We start from the raw sequence: 9,935 nt of genomic DNA on the forward strand, positions 1-9,935 counted from the left end.
TTCACTATGTATTTCAAACATCATGCACCTTCTAAAAAGACACTATAGAAAGGGGTAAATTGGATCTTGATAGTAATAAAATATATGGAATCTTTCTTGAGTTTTGCCATTAAAATCATTAAAATTCAGATAATTACCAGAGAGGACATTTATGAATTCCCAGCAAAGAGCCATATTCTCACTAGATGCATTTTTGAAAATTCTATTATGGTTAACCAACTACAGTGTGTTTTATCAGCAAATCAATTTTTACTTTTAGAAATAGTGCCTTTGCAGAGAAAGTATCAGCTCTGAAGTTCAAGATGTGGAATAGCATTGTGGAACATTTTCACACTTTAGGACCGGGTGGGAAGGACCCATGACTACTTAGTCTAAAACCAAATACTCTGAAATAATTTCAATAGTGCTGAGGTCAGATTCAGGACTTTGATACTTTTTGAACTTATCATTTGTACTGCATGCTGATCTTTTTAAGTTGAATAATTGACCTATTATATTGTTTATATATATTATATTAAACATTATATTGTTTCAGGTATTCAGCATAATAATTCCATAATTGTATTTATTTGCAACATCATAATGATCTTTTAAGAGATCCTTTCTAACACAGTGACACTACGATGAACACAAAAGGTATTGGGAGAATTGGAAGTGTAAATATCAAGTTGTTGACTGAGGCTATGCAACCTGAACCACTGTGACTTCTTACCACAGTGGAAAACCTACTGGAACCAAAGCAGAAAAATCACTTCAAACCCTAATGTACTCATTAGAGGAGGCAGTTAGGCCTCAGTTCAGCCAGAAATAGTCTCTGGATGAGAGTGTCTTCATTTCCTTCCCCTCAAAAAAGCCTAGTTTGACAAAAAATTCAGGTTAGTTTTATTTTACTTCTTTGTTGTGGTTCAGTAACTCAGTCATGTCCGACTGTTTGCAACCCCATGGACTGCAGCACGCCAGGCCTCCCTGTCCATCACCAACTCCCAGAGTTCACCCAAACCCATGTCCATTGAGTCGGTGATGCCATCCAACCATCTCAACCTCTGTCATCCCCTTCTCCTCTTGCCCTCAATCTTTCCCAACATCAGGGTCTTTTCCAATGAGTTGGCTTTTTGCATCAGGTGGCAAAAGTATTAGTTTCAGCTTCAACATCAGTCCTTCCAATGAATATTCAGGTTTTATTTCCTTTAAGATTGACTGGTTTGATCTCATTGTAGTCCAAGGGACTCTCAAGAGTCTTCTCCAGCACCACAATTCGAAAGCATCAATTCTTTGACACTCAGCCTTGTTTATGGTCCAACTCCCACATCCATACATGACTACTGGAAAAACCATAACTTTGACTATACAGACCTTGGTCAGCCAAATGCTTAGTATTTGGCACAACCCTGACTATTGACTGGACATAATAAGAACCTAGGTAGTGACAAAGTAGGGTCACTAGAGTGGGGTCTAGACCAGTGGTTTTCCACATATGGTCTGGAGACACTTAGGAGATCTTGAAACACTGCCAGGGTGACTGTGAGGTCACAAGACTTCATAACATTAGAATGTGTATGCCTCACAACCCTCCCACCAATTCTCTCTGAGTGTTCAGTGGAAGTTTCAGTGACTATGTGATATGTGATGATATCATTGCTCTGGTGGCTAATGGAATATGAGTTGGTATTTTAAACTTTCTGTTTTAATTTCTAATACAGTAAATATCAATGGCTATAATCCATATCTTAAAGAAAACTCTTTAGCTCAGTTCAGTTAGTCGCTCAGTCGTGTCCGACTCTTTGCGACCCCATGAGTTGCAGCATGCCAGGCCTCCCTGTCCATCACCAACTCCTGGGGTTCACTCAGACTCATGTCCATTGAGTTGGTAATGCCATCCAGCCATCTCATCCTCTGTCGTCCCCTTCTCCTCCTGCCCCCAACCCCTCCCAGTATCAGAGTCTTTTCCAATGAGTCAACTCTTCGCATGAGGTGGCCAAAGTATTGGAGTTTCAGCTTTAGCATCAGTAGTTTAGGGCCCTCAATAATTTTAACAGTTTAAAAGTATCTTGAAACCAAAAATTTACAGTTCTGGAACAATGCTGTCCAGTAGAATTTAATGCCATAATGGAAATATATGGAACTTCCATAGATGGCACTAGTGGTAAAGAACCCGCCCTCCAGTCCAGGAGATGTAAGAGATGTGAGTTCAGTCTCTGAGTCAGGAAGGTCTTCTGGAGGAGGGTATGGCAACCCATTCCAGTATTCTTGCCTGGAGAATCCCATGGACAGAGGCACCTGGCAGGCTACAGTCCAAAAGGTCACAAAGAGCTGGACATGACTGAAGCAACTTAGCACAGCACGCAGCGCAGCACAATGGAAATATTCTATCAAACTGCACTGTCTCAGATAATAGCCATTAGGCATATGAGACTGATGACACCTAAGATGTGGCTAGTGGCTGGTGCAACTAAAGAACTGAGTTTTAAATTTTTTGAGTTTAAATTTAAATGTAAATTGCCTCTGTGAGTGATGGCTATCATATTGGGCAGTGCAGACATAGACCATCAGTTCCCTGACTCCTGATTTAATACTTTCTTAGCTTCCCTGGTGCCTCAGATGTAAAGAACCTGCGGTGCAGTGACCCAGGTTTGATCTCTGGTTGAGAGGATCCCCTGGAGAAAGAAATGGCAACCTATTCCAGGATTCTTGCTTGGAGAATCCCATGGACAAAGGAGCCTGGTGTGCTATGGTCCAGGGGGTCGCAAAGAGTCAGATGTGACTGAAATGACTAACACTTACTTACTTACTTACCAGTCTTTTATACAAGTATTTTTACAGTTTTTCCTTCTGCTAACTATCAAACTCTTGGCTTGGTTTATCTGGTATATAAAGGAATATTTAACAACAAACATGCAATGACAGAATTCTCCCGTGTACCTCTGAAATGTGAATAAATTCCAACTCAAATCTTTGACTCTAAAAAATTAAAAAAATGTTCTAAAGCTTGTAGTTGCCCCTTTGAGTTACGCAGACTTCAAAATAATGTTTATTCGTGCTTCATCTTGAATTAACTATATAGGCTTCAGATGATAGTTTTTAAATTATAAACAATGTTTGGGGCTTTGTTTGTGTTGCAGTTGCACAGACACAGGAATGTCCATGCTTGGTTACACAAGGTTAGCTGAGTGTTCAGACATGTTATTGTTACACTGGCCTGCTTTGGTGTGGTCATCATTCACTAGCATCTGGATCTCAATGAGCAGAAATCCTGGATTTCTCAATTAGTAGAACTGCCTGGATATTGTGCACCTGGCTCTTACTAATCACAGAATTAGCTTGATAATATAAGCTTTGAATTATGTGACTGTATGAGTTACTAAATCTCTCTAAGCCTACTTTTTCCCAAGGAACATAGGGTAATGATAATATTAATTAAGAGAATTAAATGAGCTAATGTACATAAAACACTTCACACAACTCCTAAAAACTGTAAATATTCAACAGTGGCAGTTGTTGCCCAAATTATGGCTATTAGCTGTATTTACATAGCACATAGAAGATGTGCTATGTAAATACAGCTAATAGCCATATTAGAGAGCCAATGATGTGCTGGACAGAGTGTCAGCGTCATGGAGTTTACATCTAGTAAGGGAGAGGGACGAACAATTACATAAATAAAGAGGAGTTCTAGCTGGTGCTAAACTTTCTAAGAGAATAACTGAGTCATCAATAGAGAAAACCGTTTAGATGGAGAGGCCCAGAAAGACCTCTTGATGTAAACTATATTTAAACTGACATCTGAAATACCAGTAGGATTTACTGGTTGAAAGATGTTTCAAGGCGTGTCAGTTCAGGATAATGGTTAATAAATAGGCTTAAATTCAATGACTAAACAAGACAGAAGCTCATTTCTCCGTCACATTTTAGTACAGGATGGGTGGTCAGGCTCTGCTCTGTAAAGTAACCTGGGGATCCAGGCTAGAAAGGCAACTCTGTCTTCTCATTGTGATGTTCAGAGTTGCTCCCCATTATCATTTCCAGCCAGCAGGAAGGGAAGGGAGATGGATATATAGGGAGAACTTTAAACAAATGACCTGAATATTGCACTTAAAGAAAAGGTCATCTGGATGTTCAGATAGGCTATTACTGAACTAACCTGCCTCAGTGCGATCATTGTCATTCACTAGGACCTGGATCCCAGTTAGAGAAATTCTAGAGCAGTGTGGATTTTGTGCACCTGATTCTTCCAAACCAAACTCACAAGAGATATACGAGCATACAAGGGCATCCTTAGAAGTATACATTTTTAATTGACCGAGTTTCTGAAACTTTCTAAGCCTATTTCTTCCTTGTGAAGTCACATAATGATAATATTACTGCCTTGTCTATATGTTGTTGAGAGAGTTAAATGAGATAATCCCTTGCACTCATATGCTACTGATGTCAGATGGCTTGTTATAAGGCTACAGCTAGATGAAAGGGCAACTAGGAAATTTGTCTCTCACAAGACAGTCATATTCTGAGTAAAAGGGAAAATTGATTGTGGTTTCTACAATTTATGTCTACCACACAGGCAGAGGAAACCCAAAGCTGTAATATGGGAAAGAGCTTGGCACACTAAAGGAACCAAGTGGAGACTAGGGTGGATTAGGGAAAGTGGTGTGAACATGAGGCTAAGTGCCAGAATCCTCTTCTGCAATCAATTTATAATCCACTAGGAGGCACAGACCATGACTTTCTTGGTGGCTCAGGCAGTAAAAAATTTCTTCCGCAATGAAGGAGACCCAAGTTTGATCTGGGTCGGGAAGATTCCCTGGACAAGGGAATGGCTACCCACTCTAGTATTTTACCTGGAGAATTCCATGGGCAGAAGAACCTGGCGGGCCACAGTCCATGAAGTTGAAAGGAGTCAGGCACTATTGAGAGACTTTCATTTTCTTTCAGGAGAGACAGAAATAAGCAAACGTGATTAATGCTATTATAAACACAAATAAACACCATGCATTGGTAGCAGAGAATGAGGACATTGCTTTTCCTCAGGAGTTTGTGGCGAATGGGACATTTTAGATGGACCTCTGTGGCAAAGAATTTGGGTGCGAGGTGACAGGTGGAGTCATGGGAAGGAAGACGGGCATTTGTACAGAACAAAAGCAAAGGCGAGGAGCCAGGAAATTTCAGGGTAAATTCCAAGAGTGCAAGGACTGTGGTTTAAAACATGGTCAGAAAGAGAATTTGCCTGGCCCCCAAGGAGAAATTCTGCACCGTTATTACAGCTGTGTGTTGTGCTTAGTTGCTCAGTCGTGTCAGACTCTTTGTGACCACATGGACTGTAGCCCACCAGGCTCCTCTGTCGATGGGAATTCTCCAGGAAACACCGGAGTGGGTTGACATTTCCTCTTCCAGGGAATCGTTCCAACCCAGGGACCAAACCCAGGTCTCCTGCATCACAGCGGGATTCTTTACCATCTGAGCCACCAGGGAAGCCCAGTAATACAGATAGGAAGTATTATAACAACAACAAAAATTCATGGAGTTAAGATGTAATATCAGTTCCTTGAGTTATGTTCAAAACTGTTTGAGAAAACAGTGCTCTCTGTCTTCATCTAATATCATAAAAAGTAAAGTTTCTCAGTTGTATCTGACTCTTTGGGACCCCATGGACTGTAGCCTACCAGGTTCCACCGTCCATGGGATTTTCCAGGCAAGAATACTGGAGTGGGTTGCCATTTCCTTCTCCAGGAGAGCTTCCCAACCCAGGGATTGAATCCAGATCTCCCGCATTGTAGGCAGACATTTTACCATCTGAGCCACCAGGGAAGTCCTCTAATATCATAGGGCCCCCTTTATTCATCTCTCCAACTAAGGAAAAACTCCTTTGCATCAAAATCTTGTTGAACAAGTGAATACTTCTGATGTGCCAATTTTATCAAAAAGATAAAATATTGCTGCACTCTTATCAGTAACACACACACAATACAGAAGTAATTTTTGTTTACTTACTCTGAATTTTACTTCAATAACACTTAGAACTTCTTTTTTTCTCTCAAAGTTAAAAACATATTCAGACCTTCATTCACTTGCTCATACACTTGTTCATTCAAGAATGTTCATGAATGTCAACAATCTATATAAATGCTAGACACTGGGATGTGAATAAGACACAATCCTTGACCTCAAGAGATACAGGATCTCATAAGAATGGGAGAGGAACAAACATTACAATATAATGCAGAGCAGGGTCAAAGACATGATATTATGTAGGTATACGTAAGTGCAGAAGGAGGGGGTTGCTCTGTGAAAAGAAACAAGGAAGGCATTATGGGAAGCTTGAATATTGATTTGGATTCTGCAACCTGAAGAAGAGTCTTCCAGTCTGTGGAAAAAAAAAAATCACAAATTTCTGAGTATGGCTGGCTAGTTTAGGAGTGGCAGTTAGTCTAGAGTAGATGGAACAGCTAATCAAAAGAAGGAGAAATAGAATAGAATATAGCAAGTCAAAGTTTTAGGAGCCTGAGCAAATATTTTTGAAATTTATTTCAAAATAATGGGAAATGATTGCAGATCTTTAGGAGCCTGAGCAAATATTTTTGAAATTTATTTCAAAATAATGGGAAATGATTGCAGATCTTTAGGAGCCTGAGCAAATATTTTTGAAATTTATCTCAAAATAATGGGAAATGATTGCAGATCTTTAGGAGCCTGAGCAAATATTTTTGAAATTTATCTCAAAATAATGGGAAATGATTGCAGATCTTTAGGAGGAGGATAGACACAACTGGATCCACATTTTAGGAAGAGGGCTCTGGTGACAACACAAATGGTAAGAGGCAGCTGAGCTCAGTGAGCACAGAAGTGTGGTCTCCACAGTGCATCCTACCCTTTCATCGTTGTGTGATACTGAGCAAGTGATTCACTCACTCGGTGCCTTATTTTCCTCTTCTGTAAAACAGGATAATGATGGCTACTTTATAGGGTTGTCATGAAGATTAAATGAAGTAATTCCTATCAAGATTTTAGAACAGTGCCTGATACTTAATAAGCATGACAGTATCTATTTCATAGAGTTGTGAGGTATTAAATTAAGCAGACACATGCAAAGCTCTCAGCAAAGAGCCTGGTACTTAGCAATTGCTCACAAAAGGGTAGGTTTTATTATTAAAAGCTACTCTTCCCTTGTGGCTCAGACAGTAAAGCGTCTGTCTGCAATGCAGGAGACCCAGGTTTGATCCCTGGGTCAGGAAGATCCCCTGGAGAAGGAAATAGCAGTCCACTCCAGTATTCTTGCCTGGAAAATCCCATGGATGACGGAACCTGGTAGGCTAGTGTCCATGGGGTCGCAAAGAGTCGGACACAACTGAGCAACTTCACTTCACTTCACTTCACTCATGCAGGGAGCTTGTAATCCCATAACTCTTTACCCTTGGATAACTCCCAGCCCTGGGGATGTAACTGACATAGCGAAAAAGAGGACAGGCTTGGGAATCAAGTAAGCTTGATTCTTGTTCTGCCATTTAAAGTGGTGTGAGGGACTTCCCTGGTGGTCCAGTGGCTGAGGATCTGATTTCCAACGCAGGGGATCTGGATTTGATCCCTGGTTGGGGAATTAAGATCCCACATGCCAGGAAACAACTAAACCCACATACACCATGACTAAAGAGATCGTGCTCTGCAACAAGGGAAGCCTGCACGCTATAACAAGAAGCCCACCTGCTGCAACTAGAGAGAAGCTCCCATGCGCCAAAAGTAGAAAAAGCCTGTGTGCCTCAATGAAGACCCAGTGCAGCTGATAAATAAGTATTTAAACGGTGCTGTAAATGCGGACATTTTTCTAGAACTAGGACCACCTCGTTTCCCTCTGAGATAATTAGAGTACTTCCCACTCCCAAAGGCTGTTGTAAAGGTCACAGGAAACAGTTTATATAGAGTAGCTAGACTGGTACAAAGTGAACACACAGTAGAAGTTGCTTCCCCATCAGTTACGAGCTCCTCCTTACATCTGCTGTGAAAGATGAAAAGTCACACACCCTGACCTCAGCCTCGGTACGCCTAGTCTCGAAGACAGTCTTGGTGAGAAGCCAGGCAGAGGATTAGGCACTGTTTTGGATCATGACTTAAGGGTTTTAGAAAAGGACAAGACTAGAATGAAACTAAACCAACTCCTTTACTTGCCAGACCGCTTGCTCTCTGTCTCCCGCTAACACATAACCCAGACTAGCCACAGACCACCAATGGGCAGATGAGCCCTTGTGCAATGTTTTCAACTGGATAAAGTGTGGGAAATGAGGCAAGAAGGAAAGACCAACAGACAGGGCAGTTGGGAGTTAAACGTATTAGGTTGGCCAAAAAGTTCTTTTGCGTTTTTCAGTTACATGTTATGGAAAACTCTGAACAAACTTACAAGCCAATCCAATATAAAGGATGACTGTAATGCATCTGGAGCAGAGGACAACATATGCATTAACATAGAGGGAGGTGAGATTTTTTTTCCCCATCAAAACACAGAATAAGCACACCTAAGTAAGTAAGGGTTCTTCATATTTGGATGGTGTTATGTCATAGTGGATGAGAAAGGTGGTTTGGAAATATGGATTATTGAGTTCAACCCTGGTTTCACCACTTGTTCAGCCTTGGCAAGATATTTAAAATTTCTCAGCTGCAGTTTCCTCATGCAGTGCTAAGTCACTTCAGTTGTGTCCAACTCCTTGTGCCCCCATGGACTGTAACCCACCAGGCTCCTCTGTCTATGGGATTCTCCAGGCAAGAATACTGGAGTGGGTGGCCATTTTCTTTTCCAGGAGATCTTCCCAACCCAGGGATCAAACGTGCAACAGTTTCCTCAGTGGTGCCTAAATCATTACATTCGTGCAATGATAAAATATCATAATCCATACAAAGCAGGTGAAATAGTCTTGGCTCAAAGCAGCATGTGTTTAAAATATTAACTATTGTATTTATGATTTAAGCTTTTAGTTAAGTCAACACAGCTCAAAATATGTAAAGGAGAGGTAATTATCTATCTGTTGTAGGTGGTACAGATGACAAGTCAGAGTTAGATACCTACTTTATAGCCTGAATGATATAATTTCTTAGATTTAGTCAGTATAGAATGAACCTAAATTGATTCCCCTGAAAATGACTTCCTAATAAATTCTTTTTTCTTTTCCCATTAAAAAATTATCTTTCTAAACTTCTGGATCTCAGGAACTTCTCTGTTTCTAGAGTAAATACTCTTACTAAGCATTTTTACTAAGTGATTTGCTTCTCAAATATCTTCAGGCTTGGCCATGGCTCATAAATCTTTTATGCATCACTACCACTCTGCCATGTGGTTTGGATTTATTGCCTTTCCTTCAATCTGTATAATACTGGGTTGGCCAAATTTTTCATTTGGGTTTTTCCATACCATCTTACAGAAAAACCCAAACAAACTTTTGGCCAACCCAACACTTCTTGGAGACAACAGGGCTGTTTTCACCTTCTTGCTCTATGATAGCATTAAGTTTACCTAGAAGGTGCCCTCCTGGTCTCTACTTGGCATTGGTCAAGTGCTAGTTTTGTTCCTAAAGTTGTGCTAGGTACCCTGAGTGTACAGGTGCAAAATATGGGTCGTGCCTCCTAACAGTTTCAGTTCAGTTCAGTCGCTCAGTCATGTCCGACTCTCTGCGACCCCATGAATTGCAGCACCCCAGGCCTCCCTGTCCATCACCAACTCCCGGAGTTCACCCAAACTCATGTCCATTGAGTCAGTGATGCCATCCAGCCATTTCATCCTCTGTCGTCCCCTTCTCCTCCTGCCCCCAATCCCTCCCAGCATCAGAGTCTTTTCCAATGAGTCAACTATTCACATGAGGTGGCCAAAGTACTAGAGCTTCAGCTTTAGCATCATTCCCTCCAAAGAACACCCAGGGCTGATCTCCTTCAGAATGGACTGGTTGAATCTCCTTGCAGTCCAA

The sequence above is a fragment of the Bos indicus x Bos taurus genome, chromosome 6 (genome assembly GCF_003369695.1).
Source record: "Bos indicus x Bos taurus breed Angus x Brahman F1 hybrid chromosome 6, Bos_hybrid_MaternalHap_v2.0, whole genome shotgun sequence".
NCBI classification, from domain to species: Eukaryota; Metazoa; Chordata; class Mammalia; order Artiodactyla; family Bovidae; genus Bos; species Bos indicus x Bos taurus.